At 43.0% G+C, this 14,187-nt stretch overlaps 1 protein-coding gene across 5 annotated transcripts in view; it reads left to right on the top strand.

Moving 5' to 3' along the window:
• The window catches only part of CACNA1B (calcium voltage-gated channel subunit alpha1 B), a 1,471,643-nt gene that overhangs the window by 475,525 nt on the left and 981,931 nt on the right, over positions 1–14,187 (top strand). The window contains exon 1 of one of the 5 annotated variants that reach the window (XM_033960473.1): positions 9,424–9,510. The exons of the other annotated variants lie outside the window; for them this stretch is intronic. The gene's annotated coding sequence lies outside the window, so the exon portion shown is untranslated. Of the gene's footprint in view, positions 1–9,423; positions 9,511–14,187 lie in introns of those variants that run through there. 5 annotated transcript variants of the gene reach the window in all.

Here is a 14,187-nt window from a genome sequence, read left to right as displayed (position 1 = left end):
GTGAGAACATAGGTGTAAATTCAAAAAAGGACACCTAAAGTTAGGTGCCTTCATAGAATGCGCTAGACACAAGCGTAATTGTAGGTGTGAGAATTTATGCCTGCCATAGGTGTGCTTGCCTGATATCAGTTATGCGCATAACTTGATAGTATTCTAGAATCTGCACATGTTCAACCTGGGCATACTTCTGACCTGCCCATGACCCTCCCAGGTTCATATCTCTGAGGTTGTGGGACACATTTGCACAGACATTTTCTAGAATACTAAGGACAGTTGCATGAAGAACTGCTAATTGGTGCCAGTTAAGGTGATTTATGACCTATTGCTCATTAATACCAATTAGCGCCTCATTATTAAATTAGCAGATGCACACATTGACCGTATTCTAATACCTGCATGCACTAATTTGTGTGCTAAGCATAAATTTGAACTCTCAGCTTTATAGAATTTGGGTGTTAGTGTGGATGACTTTTACTGACTTCAAAAGCTAAGTTTAAAAACAGATTGGCAGCAGGAGGTGACACACAGCTGGAGGGGTTTTCCTACTGCCCCAGCTGAAGAAAAGGAGCCAGATGCTGTGGGGATCAGTGATGGGGTAAGTATTTTTGGCATGGATCCAATCCCAGGAGATGGCAGCTGTGACAGTCCCACAAAGGGGAAGAGGCTCTCACCCAACTAGGCAGGGATGTAGGTGAATGAGAAGTTTAAGATTAGGGTCTGAGGGGGAATGAAAAAAGAGAGGAATGTACCTGAATGCAGGGGGGGGGGGGGGAGAGGGATGCAAAGATCCAATAGAAGAGTTACAGTAGAGTATACATTTCCTGTCTTGTTCCCTTTATAACTTTTTATCTTCAGTTCCCTCCTTCCAGGATAGGATGCCTAAGAGCTAAAGGTGTGCCCTCTAAGCCTCCATGGTATGTTTAAGTCTGACTGGGCTTGTGGAATGGAGGACTACAAACAGAGGGTCAACCCTGAAACCCCATTTCCCCAATGAATATGCATGAGATCTATGTGCATGCACTGCTTTCAATGCATATTCATTGGGGAAATCCTGAAAACCCAACTGGATTGCGGCCCTCAAGGAGGGACTTTGAGATCCCTGGCCTAGGCTGATGGGGATTGGCGAGGGACCAGCAGGACCAATGGTGACCAGTGGAGAAACCGGTAATGGTACTGGAAGCTGTCAGAAGACCCAGTAGGAAGCAGACTGTTGACCCAAAGAGCATTGGCCAAAGGTGACTGGCAAGTGACCAGGGGGCCCGGTGGCAACCAGCGGAGAAATTGGTAATGGTACCGGAAGCTGCCCAAAGACCCTGAGGGCCAGGGAAGACCCAGTGGTAACTAGGAAGTGTCTGGAGGGACGTGGCCATGTGTTTTAATAGTGTGTGAGTGGTGGTGGTGGTATTTTAGCAGAGCCCAGTGAATGAGACATTTTATTTTCAAATCTCTATCCATACTTTCCTTTACATGCTTTACACTTGCTTAGAACATAAGAACTGCCATCTCCGGATCAGACCCATGGTCCATCGAGTCCGGCGATCCGCACACGCGGAGGCCCCATCAAGTATACACCTGATGTAGTTTTAGTCACCCATAACCCTCTATGCCTCTCGTAAGGAGATGTGCATCTAATTTGCCTTTGAATCCTAGCACAGTGGATTCCTTAATAACCTCCTTTGGGAGAGCATTCCAGGCGTCCACCACTTGCTGCGTGAAGCTGAACTTCCTGACATTTGTCCTGGACTTGTCCCTCCTTAGCTTCAAACCATGTCCTCTTGTCCGTGTCACGTTGGACAATGTAAATAATTTATTTTCCTGCTCTATTTTATCGATGCCTTTCAGTATCTTGAACGTCTCGATCATGTCCCCTCTTCTCAAGGGAGAACAGTCCCAGTTTCTTGAGTCGTTCCTCATATTCCAAGTTCTCCATACCTCTTATTAGCTTCGTTGCTCGTCTCTGCACGCTCTCCAGCAGTTTTATATCCTTCTTTAGGTTGGGGGACCAATGTTGGACACAGTATTCCAAGTGTGGTCTGACCATTGCTCTATAAAGCGGCATTATGACTTTCTTCGATCTACTCGTGATTCCTTTCTTTATCATGCCCAACATCCTATTTGCTTTCTTTGCCGCTGCCGCGCATTGTGCCGATGGCTTCAGGGTCCTATCTATCAGTACACCCAGGTCCTTTTCTTGTTCGCTCTTACCCAGAGTTGCGCCTGACTCATTGAGTACATGAGCTACATTTTCAAAGGGCATCTTTATGAGACATTTTCCTTTCAAATGATCTTGCAGTCCTGCAGGATCTATGGGGTGATGAAAATTGGAACCTTTGTTGTCATCTAGGGTGTGGCAGTGTTTACCATTTGGGTGAAGGAAATGGTGATGCAGGCTGGCAGAATAAGCTAGGCTTTATATTTTGAAGACCATTTTCATACAGCCTTTGCAAATTCCAATAGTATAAAGGTAGCTTCATGCATATATGTCATTATTACTACTATCCATTCAGTTGTGTCTGACTCCTGGATACTGTGTGGAGGCCAGTCCTCGCCATGTTTTCCTGATCTCCATGGTTTCTTTCAATTGCTTGATGTTCATTCCTATGTCATTCTTGATGGTATCCAGCCAACAGGCCTTTGGTATCCCCTGCTTTCATTTACCACTGACCATTCTGAATGGCACCTCTTTTTCTAGTGAATTTGCCCTCATCACATGGCCAAAACAGGTCAGTTTCTTTCTGGTAATCTTGCCTTCCAGAGACAACTCTGGGTTTATACGGTATGATCAAGAACATCTTTGTTGGTGATCCTAGCTGTCCATGGGATTCATAGAAGTCTTCTCCAGCACCACAGCTTGAAGGCGTCAATTTTTCTTCTATCTGATTTTGTGAGCATCCATGCCTCACAGCCACATGTCACGATTGGGAACACAATGGCAGTGATCAGTCTGTGTTTGATGGTGACTGAGATGGCCATGTACTTCCATATTTGGTCCATGCTCACCATAGCTGCACGTCTCAGTGCTAATCGATGCTTAATCTCTGCTGTCAACTGCCACGGTGATCAATGAGGGACCCAAGGAAAATGAAGCTGTCATTCTTCATTGTTGATCTTTATGTGGACTTTCTTGTTGGCGGTAGTCATGATTTTGGTCTTCTTGATGTTCAGGTAAAGTCCCATCTTCTCACTTTCTTCTTTCAGCTTCAGGATCAACTGCTTGAGGTTCTTCTCACTTTCTACCAGCAGGGTAGTATCATCTGTGTATCTCTGATTGCTGATGGTTCTTCCACCTATTTTCACCCCAATACTCGAATCATCTAAGTCCAGCTTCCTTGTGATTACTTCTGCATAGAGGTTAAAAAGAAAAGGAGAGAGGATGCATCCTTGTCTTGTACACTTTTTGATCTTGAACCATTCTGTATCTCCATACCAGGTTCACCTTGTAGCTTCTTGATCGTACCAGAGCGATCCAGTTAACTGATGAGGTGTGCTGGCATTCCTACCTCACCCAGTGCTTCCCAAAACTTATGTTCAATACAGTCAAAAGCCTTGGTATAATCAATGAAGCACAAGTAGAGCTTCTTCTGGTAGTTCCTCACCTTTTCTATGATCCACCTTAAGTTTGCGATGTGATCACGGGTCTCTCTATACTTACAGAATTCAGATTAGGCATCAGGAAGTTCTTGATCAAAGATGTTACCCAAGCACCTCTCGATGATCGTTAGAAGCACCTTGTTGGCATGGGGGATCAGGGTGATTGTTCTATAGTTGGTATAGTCACTGGCATTGCCTTTCTTCAGCAGTGGAACCTAAATTGGTCTTTTCCAGTCCTTTGGCCATGTACAGGTCCTCCAGATCTTTTAGCAAAGTGTTGTCAGTGTGGCTTTTGGGACTGGTTTTAGCAGCTCTGCAGGGATTCCATTAATGCCTGGTGCTTTTGTTGTTTGGCAGCTGCCTCAGCACCCAATCAAAGAAAAGTAAGAGGAAAAGAATGCTACTTTGGTTCTCAAAAGTAGTAGCTGAAAACTTAAGGAAAAAGAGGTTAGCTTTTATAAACCACAAAAAATTGCAGAAAGAGTAAGACAGGTTAAAATATCTGGAAAAGTTAAGAGAGTCTGGTTGAGTAATCAGGAAAGTAAAAATGCAAATGGAAGAACACAGTAAAACGAGGAGACAAGATATCTTCATATTACTATGAAGAAGTGCAAAAGTGGCATTGTGAGACACAAAGGTGAAGAGGAAAAATATGTAGAAGCTAATAAAGATAAGGCTCAATTACTTAACAAATATTTATGTAGTGTGTTCAAAGTTGAAGCTTCAGGAGCAGGACCGCAGAAGATAAACACAAGTAGGAATGAAGTTGAGGTAGACCCTGATCGATCTTCAGAGGAATGTATTCATGAGGAGCTAACTAAATTAAGTGATGGAGCCAGATGTGTGCATCCAAGGGTACTCAAGGAACTTTGGGAAGTTCTGGGGACCTTTTCAGTGCTTCTCTAGAATCAGGAGTGGTACTAGAGAAGGGTGGATGTGGTCCCTCTCCTCAAAAATGGAAGTAAAGAAGAAGAGAATTACAGACTGATAAGTCTGAGTTTTGTTGTAAGTAAATTTATGGAAATGCTTTCAAAACAGAGAATAGTGATGTTTCTAGAATCCAGTGGATTACAGGACCCGAAGCAACATAGATTTACTAGAGGTAGGTCTTGTAAGGCAAATCTGATCAATTTCTTTGACTGGGTGACCAGAGAATTAGATAGAGGGAGCATGCTAGATGTAGTGTATTTAGATTTTAGTAAAGCCTTTGACAGTGTTCCACAGAAGCATCTAATAAATAAACTGAGAGCCCTCAGGATGGGCCCCAAAGAGACGGACTGGGTCAGGAGCTGGTTGAGTGGAAGGCGACAGAGGGTAATGGTTAATGGAGGAAAGGTATGTTACCAGTGGTGTGCCTCAAGGTTTGGTTCTTGGGCCTCTTCTTTTTAACATTTTTATAAGCGATATTGGGGAAGGACTGTCAGGTAAGATTTGCCTCTGTGGATTATACCAAAATCTGCAATGAGTAGACCCCCCCCGATGGTTTGAATAACACGAGGAAGGACCTAGAAGAATGGTGTGAAATTTAGCAGATAAGATTTAATGCTAAGAAATGCAAGGTAATGTATTTGGGCTGCAAAAACCCAAAGGAACGGTACAGTTTAGTGAGTGAAGTTTTATGCATGAAAGAAGAGCAAGTCTTGAGTGTGATAGTATATGATGATTTAAAGGTGGCCAAATAGGTTGAAATGGTAATGGCAAAAGCTAGAAGGATGCTAGGTTGCATAGGGAGAGGTATGGCCGAAAGTAAAAGGAGGTATTGATGCCCCTGTATAAGACTCTGGTTAGAACTCATTTAGAATATTCTGTACAATTCTGGAGACCGCACCTTCAAAAAGATATAACCAGGTTAGTGTTGGTTCAGAAGAAGGCTAATAAAATGGTTGGTGGTCTTTATCATAAGATCTATGGGGACAGACTTAAAGATTTCAATATGTATACTTTGTAGGAAAGGTGGGAGAAGGGAGATATGATAGAGATGTTTAAATAACTACATGACAAAAATGCGCATGAGGCAAATCTCTCATTTGAAAGGAAGTTCTGGAATGAGAGTATAGGATGAAGTTAATAGGTGATAGGCTCAGGAGTAAACTAAGGAAATACTTTTTTACAGAAAGGGTGGTAGATGCATGGAATAGTTTCCCAGTAGAGGTGGTGGAATAGTATCCCAGTAGACTGGTACCAGAGGACTGGAGAAGGGTGGATGTGGTCCCTGTCCACAAAAGTGGAAGTAAGGAAGAAGTAGGGAACTATAGGCCGGTAAGTCTGACTTCTGTGGTAAATAAATTAGTATCTGTGTCCGAGTTCAAGAGATAGTGGATGCTATGGATGGGCAGACTAGATGGGCCATTTGGCCTTTATCTGCCTTCATGTTTCTATGCTTCTAAGTCTGCTTTCTGACCTTAAGACTTAAGGGTTCCCACACATCTGATGTTCTAACATCAGCTCTCAAAGATATTAAGAATTTGCATTCAGACAAATAATTGTTAGAACAACAGACAATGATTCCAACTTTGTGAAAGTCTTCTTTCTAATTGAACAGTATGATGATGATAGCAAATTTAAAGATGAAGATGCAAGTGAGGAATTAGCACTACTTCTAGTGCAGATGATAATGAATATAATGGTGACAAATTACTCTTTGCTATACAGAAGTGTTTCAGACAAAGATTCCCTTGATCAATACCTGCAGACCAAGTCAGAAGCTATAAGTACTATTGCAGCCTGGTCTGATTTAAAGGAACATTTATTTATATCAGACTGAACAGTTCATTTTCTGCTAGTGCAGTTAGTTGTTAAACACCTTTTAAGCTGTGCTGGATAATGACACAAAGGCACCCTCGAATGAGTGGTCATTTTCAAAAATTTACCCCCTCTTAAATTAAATTGTGCTGGCAGTTTTTAGCGCAAAGAGCCATGCTGACTGGCCCGCGCTGCTCCCGACACTCATAGGAACTCTATGAGTGTCAGGAGAAGCGCAGGCCATTCAGCACGGCTCCCTGTGCTAGAAACTGCTCGTGCAGTTTAATAGGAGAGGCCCTTAGTTTTAAAAGCAAAATGGATTGAACTGCAGAGCAATAAAGTTGTTGGGATAAAAACATTAACAGTACCTGTGTTCATTGTAGTTGTGGTACGTTAGGCAATAACTTTATTTTACTTTCACTTAAGTAATTTTTTTAATATGTTTTTCACTGTTCTTTTACTCCCCTCCCTCTTCCTGTAGGACTATAATTTAAATACTTTGATGTTTTACTCATATACTGATAGCGGTCTTCATTTGCTTATCTCTGATCTGAAGAAGAAAGATTACTTTTGAAAGCTAATCTAACCATGCTCTAGTTCAGGGGTCCCCAAAGTCCCTCCTTGAGGGCCTCAATCCAGTCGGGTTTTCAGGATTTCCCCAATGAATATGCATGAAATCTATGTGCATGCATTGCTTTCAATGCATATTCATTGGGGAAATCCTGAAAACCCGACTGGATTGCGGCCCTCAAGGAGGGTCTTTGGGGACCCCTGATCTAATTAGTCTAATAAAAAAGGTATCACTTGGATTCTTTTTGTTTTCGTTTATTTCTACATATTATCTAAAATATACATTTATTTTTACTTAAATACTTTGACCTAGTAATTTGAACAACACTGCTTATACAGAGGTGTTTGAACATCCAAGCATCCTTCTGGCTTTTGCTGTCCCCCTGTTAGGCTTCCATAAGGTCATCAAATACAATCACCACTTAAGTTCCACTTTTCCTTCATGCACAGTACTTCCTCCTCCTACTAGTTATCACTTATATAGCATTGAAAGGCATATGCAATGCTGTACATTTTGATATTTAATAAACGACCCCTTCTCAGAAGAACTTACAATCCAACCTGGACAGACAGACATGATATATAGGGTTTGGGATGCAGAATCCAAGGTGAGAAGAGGTGGGCTTTTAACTGGGCCTTGAACACGGCCAGAGATGGAGCCCGTCGTAGGGATTCATGCAGCTTGTTCCAAGCATACGGTGCAGAAAGGTAGAAGGGAAGGAGTCTGGAGCTGGTTTTTTGAGCCCAAATGCATGGCCCTGCATTTTTTAGCATTAAATCTTAGCCATCAAATTCTATACCATTCTTTAAGCTTTGCTAGATCCATCCTTATGTCAACCACACCATCAAAGGTGTCTACCCTATTGCAGATTTTGGTGTTACCTGCAAAAAGGCAGACTTTACCAAACAACCCTTTCACAATGTTGCTTATAAAAAATGTTATAAAGAACTGGATTAAGAACCGATCCTTGCAACACACCGCTGATAACGTCTGTTTCCTCTGAGTGAATTCCATTTATTGCTACCCTTTGTCACCTTGCACTCCGTTTTTAATCCAGATAAAATTTGGGACAATATTCTGACACAGCTCAATCCACATCTGTCCCCAGTCCCCACCCTCTTCCCCACACAATAAAGCAGTAATGAGCACAGAAGATGGGAAATATTCAGAGAAGGTATGTCAGCCTTGTAACCTTTGCGAGGTTTAGGATTCTATTTCAAAATGCTTTTTTTTCCTAGACATTGTCTAATGTTAATTTTTATCATTATTTACTTCAGAGAAGATTAATTTAAGTGCAGCATCCAAATTCAATTACTGTCAAGCTGCATTAAGGTTTATTCCCAGAAGATGTGACACTTTTCGGTTATATAAAAGATCTATAGTTTGGTAGCTTTTGTGTGCTTTATTAGTTTGTCTGCATTGTAATGTCTTTTGATTCCTCTTATGTGTCAGTGAATATTTCTATAAGAACAACTAATGGGGCATGTGGAGGGCCATTTTTGATATGATGTCCAAATCCGAGTTTTGTGGAAGACACACAAGAATCCAGTAGTTAACATAGACATTTTGCAGTTTTGAAAATGGTTATTTATTTGAAAATGGATGGGTCGTGGGTACCAGAAACTGAGGAGTCTGAGTTGGAGGATTTATCTACTGACTCCACAGCCCTGTTTTTTAGATGTACTATCTTTTTGAACCATTTTTGAAAACATGTCCAAAAGAAAAATACTCAAAACAAACCCCAAATGTTCAAATTGTGCCCTGGACAAATCCATAAATGTTTGATTATGGCAGAAAAAAGACCAACTCATAACCTACCCTAGTCCCACGGAAGGGGGGAGGGGTTATTTCTGTCATAATTTGATCTTCAAATATTTACACTTGAGATGGGTGGGAGGATGGAAGGATATGACTAATTGAATAGGGTAAGGTTATTGGAGAAATCTATGCTTCTGTGTTTTATTAAATTATCATTAGGTGAGTGGGTGGGAGAAAATGGATGGTTATGTGTATTTGAAAGTTAAACGTGCTTATATTGACTTATTATATATGATATATTTATGTATTGCACTTTTGAAGTTTGGAAAATCAATAAAGATTAAAATAAATAAATAAATAAATAAATAACCTAGCCTAGTCCCACTCACACCACATCTCTAGCACACCCCCTTGAGATTTAGATGAACTGCAAATTAACATCATGGATAGCTGTTGTGACAGGGAAGCCCCTGTCCCAAGGAAAAGAACAGTTAAACTTCCCCAGCAGGCATCAAAGGGCTTGGTAAAACCTGGCCTGGAGCAGGCTCAGCTGACTCAGCCCAGAGGAAAGGGGCAGAGGCAAGGTTCAGAACAACCTAACAGCCAGGGGTGAAGGGCACTGCAAACCAATTATCTCCCCTATCGATCCTTTCCTCAGAGTGAGAAACCTAAACCTAACCCAGGAGGGGGTGGGGTCAGCATTCGTGATAGTGGGGATCAGCTTCCTCAAATAGAGAGGAGGCAAAGCAATCAAGGGTTCTCAGCTGGCTCTAATGGAGAGAGTGCAGCTACTTGCCGAAGGGGCAGTTCCAGAGTTCCAGTTCCCCAGCCCAGGACGCTATACAAAGGTCAGCCTAGTAGGAGGGAGACTGTAAGCCCTGGGAGGTTTCTTGCCTTGCCTAACAGACCCTGGGAGGGTGACCCGGGAGTTGTGTGTGGGGAAGAGCACTTTGGCAGAGAGCTGACAGGCAGGCAGGGTGGGGGGAGGGGAGGAACAGCCCGAGAGAGGAACTTGGCAATACAACCTGGACTCCCTGTCCAATGAAGAAGAAATGCCCAGTATTCATGAGGACAGTGAATGGGAGGAGGACATGGAGATAGGGGGAATGAAGTGTGAAGGGTGGTTCTAAAACACTTAGCTAAAGCAGGCTGTGAGAAAGGCAGAAGCAGCTCTGCCTAATTAAAAGTAATTTGAGGGAAGTCTGTTTCCAGGATTTCCAGTAAGCCCCAAAAGACTCCAGGGGAAAAGTTAGGAGTTTGTGACTGCCTCAGTGAGGGAGACCCTTGGGGGGAGAGCAAGTAGCCCCAGCAGCAGGGGTGCCTGACTGGGTGAGCCCATGAACACTGGCTGGAAGTTGCCAGCCTGCCACAGGAAGATGTGGGTTCCAGAAAACTAAAGTACACTCCTGAATGTTTGTTTGGGGAAAACGTTTTTTTTTCTTTTTGCTGACAAGTACAGGGCAAGTTGCCCACCCTGAAGCAAGAGGGATTGCTTCAAAGGACTTAAAGAATATTGCCTTGATGAACATATAGTTTGTTTACCATGCTCGTGGAATTACAAATAAAGTGAAGCTGTTTTTCTTTTGAGAAATCCTTTTCCTGGTTTTCCTTTCTGCCAGCCTTACAAAAGGCGCTACATGAATCTACCTGTGGTCCGAGGCGGGTTTCCCACCTACTCAGAGACTGGCCCGGCCACACTGTCTAGAAAATAGGCTTCAAAAATAGCAAATTGGAAGGGTTTGGCAACTTTGGCCCACTTTTTGGGACAAGCAGGGATTGTCTCTTACACGTTTAATGCACATCATTGCATACATTTGGCAGCGTTATAGAAATAAGTAGTAGTAGTAGTTTTGAAAATGAGCTCCATAGAATATGTGAACTTAACTCATAGGCGATATGGACATTAGACATGTGCATTATTGTATGCAGAAGTACCCATAGCAATGCAGTATGCAGGCATTACACTTAGTAAATGGAAAGCCTTGAATGGCATGACAAGTTCAAAAAGCATGTATTCTAATATCATATATATATATATATATATATTTTGTAGTTACAGTATTTCTGGGTAGGCATCTGTGGAGTAGGTGAGATGTAGTTGAGTGTTGGGAGCACAGAGTGGCAAGTGTGGGAGAGGGTTGCTTGGGTTGCAAGTTAGAATGGTGGGATATGTTTAAGCAGGCGGAGTCTGTATTTGAGTAATATAAGCTCCAGATGCATTGACTACAAGAGTAAGCATTCAGCACTGAAAGGCAATTGCATTATCTGTGCAGTTATCAATGGCATTACATGGTTTACATAATAAATGCAAAGGTGTGCCACTAGCCAATTAAAGTTAACTACGGCTAATGAGACTGGGAGTAGGGTTCATTACATTTGCTCTGTGTGTGGTTCTGTGAGGGAATTTGTGGATGGGAGAGATGAGATGAATGGGTAATGAGAATCAATTAAGTCACAGATTAAGTCCATTAAATAACATAACTAATTAAGATAGTGCTCAGACCCACAACCCTGTGTTTGTTCAAGTGAAATGAACTAAACATAGCCTGCCATCAGACCATCATTGCACTACCAGTGTCATACCGCCTAGATCTTAGAACATAAAAACATAAGATTTGCCTCTGCTGGGTCAGACCAGTAGTCCATCATGCCCAGCAGCCCGCTCACATGGCGGCCCTTAGGTCAAAGACCAGTGTCCTATTTGAGTCTAGCCTTACTTAAGTATGTTCTGTTCCAGCAAGCATGGTCCCTTTCCAAGGACACAGTCACTGAGGCGCAAAATCTATATATACCGCGTATCAACAAGGGATCCAAGAGGATAAAAATAAGGAACTGGCGTGGCTCACTGTACCAATGAAAGAAGCAATCAGAGACAAGAAGATTTCTTTTAAAGTATGGAAAAGGTCAAAAATGGATGAAAACTGGAAAAAGCACAAGCAACATCAACGCAGGTGCCATAAGGCGGTAAGAAGGGCCAAAAGAGACTATGAGGAAAAAATTGCCAAGGAGGCGAAAAACTTCAAGCCGTTCTTTTGATATATTAAGGGGAAATGACCTGTGAAGGAAGTGTTGGGGCCGTTGGATGACCATGGAATAAAGGGAGTGCTAAAGGATGACAAAGCCATAGCTGACAAACTGAACACGTTTTTTGCATCTGTATTTACAGAAGAGGATATACGCAACTTACCGGGCTATACCAAGGAAACGAAGACAGGAAATTGACTGGGTTGACGGTCAGTCTAGAAGAGGTATACAGGCAGATTGATAGGCTCAAGAGCGATAAATCCCCGGGACTGGATGGCATCCATTTGAGGATAATCAAGGAACTGAAAGGGGTTATAGCTGAACTGCTTCAACTAATAGCCAATCTGTCAATCAAATTGGGCAGGATTCTGGAAGATTGGAAAGTGGCAAATGTTACGCCGATCTTCAAGAAAGGTTCGAGGGGAGATCTGGGAAATTACAGGCCGGTGAGTCTGACCTCAGTACCGGGAAAGATGGTAGAGGCGCTGATAAAGGATCGCATCGTTGACCACCTTGATGGACACAATCTAATGAGAACCAGCCAGCACGGCTTCAGCAAAGGAAGATCTTGCTTGACGAAATTGCTGCACATTTTCGAGGGAGTTAACAGGCAGATAGACAAAGGTGACCCGGTCGACATTGTATATCTGGATTTTCAGAAGGCGTTTGACAAGGTCCCGCATGAACGACTACTTCAAAAAATTGCAAGCCATGGGATTGAGGGTGAAATACACACGTGGATCAAAAACGGGTTGGCAGATAGAAAGCAAAGAGTGGGGGTAAATGGACAATACTCGGACTGGAAAAGCGTCACCAGTGGAGTGCCGCAGGGTTCAGTGCTTGGGCCTGTGCTCTTCAACATATTTATAAACGACCTGAAAATTGGAATGACGAGCGAGGTGATTAAATTTGCAGATGATACAAAGTTATTCAGAGTAGTAAAGACGCAGGAGCACTGCGAAGACCTGCAACAGACATAAACACGCTCGAGAAATGGGCTGAGACATGGCAAATGAAGTTTAACGTGGACAAGTGTAAGGTGATGCATGTTGGTAACAAAAATCTTGTACACGAATACAGGATGTCTGGTGCAGTACTCGGAGAGACAACCCAGGAAAGAGACTTGGGAGTACTTGTCGACAAGTCAATGAAGCCATCCGCGCCATGGCAGCGGCAAAAAGGCAAACAGAATGCTTGGAATGATTAAGAAGGGGATCACGAACAGATCGGAGAAGGTTATCATGTACCAGGCAATGGTACGCCCCCACCTGGAATACTGCGTCCAGCACTGGTCGCCATACTTGAAGAAGGACACAGTACTACTTGAAAGGGTCCAGACAAGAGCGACTAAAATGGTTAAGGGGCTAGAGGAGTTGTCGTACAGTGAGAGATTAGAGAAACTTGGCCTCTTTTCCCTTGAAAAGAGGAGACTGAGAGGGGACATGATCGAAACCTTCAAGATAATGAAGGGAATAGACTTAGTAGATAAAGACAGGTTGTTCACCCTCTCCAAGGTAGGGAGAACGAGAGGGCACTCTCTAAAGTTAAAGGGGATAGATTCCGTACAAACGTAAGGAAGTTCTTTTTCACCCATAGAGTGGTGGAAAACTGGAATGCTCTTCCGGAGGCTGTCATAGGGGAAGACACCATACAGGGATTCAAGACAAAGTTAGACAAGTTCCTGTGTAACTAGAATGTATGCAGGTAGGGCTGGTCTCGGTTAGGGCGCTGGTCTTTGACCTGAGGGCCACCGCGGGAGCGGACTGCTGGGCACAATGGACCACTGGTCTGACCTAGCAGCAGCAGTTCTTATGTTCTTGTTTTGAATCCCTGAAGGGTGCTTTCCCCTATAACAGGCTACGGGAGAGCATTCCAGACCTCCACCACTAACTTTAGTGAGTGCTTCACCTTTGAGAGGGTGAACAATCTCTCTGTCTCTACTAAGTCAATTCCCTTCAATATCTTGAATGTTTTGATCATGTTCCCTCTCAGTCTTCTCTTTTCAAGGGAGAAGAGGCCCAATTTCTTTGGCAACTCCCCCAGTCCTTTGACCATTTTAGTCGCTCTTCTCTGGACCCTTTCTAGTAGTACTATATCTTTTTTTATGCACGGTGACCAGTGTTGGACGCAGTATTCCAGGTTGGGGCGTACCATGGCCCGGTATAACAGCATGATAACCTTTTCAGATCTGTTCGTGATCCCCTTCTTAATCATTCCTAAAATTCTGTTTGCCCATTTCACCGCTGCACATTGTGTGGATGATTTCATTGATTTGTCTACAAGTACTCCCAAGTCTCTCTCCTGGGGGCTGTCGCCGAGTATAGCACCGGACATCCTGTATTCGTGCACATGATTTTTGTTACCGACATGCATCACCTTGCACTTATCCACGTTGAACCTCATTTGCCATTTTGCGGCCCATTACTCGAGCATATTTATGTCTTTGTAGGTCTTCACAATTCTTCAGTGTCCTCATTACTCTGAATAACTTTGTATCGTCC

This window comes from Geotrypetes seraphini, chromosome 10, assembly GCF_902459505.1.
Source record: "Geotrypetes seraphini chromosome 10, aGeoSer1.1, whole genome shotgun sequence".
In the NCBI taxonomy this organism is placed as follows: Eukaryota; Metazoa; Chordata; class Amphibia; order Gymnophiona; family Dermophiidae; genus Geotrypetes; species Geotrypetes seraphini.
This window is presented reverse-complemented; position numbering and strand designations above follow the sequence as displayed.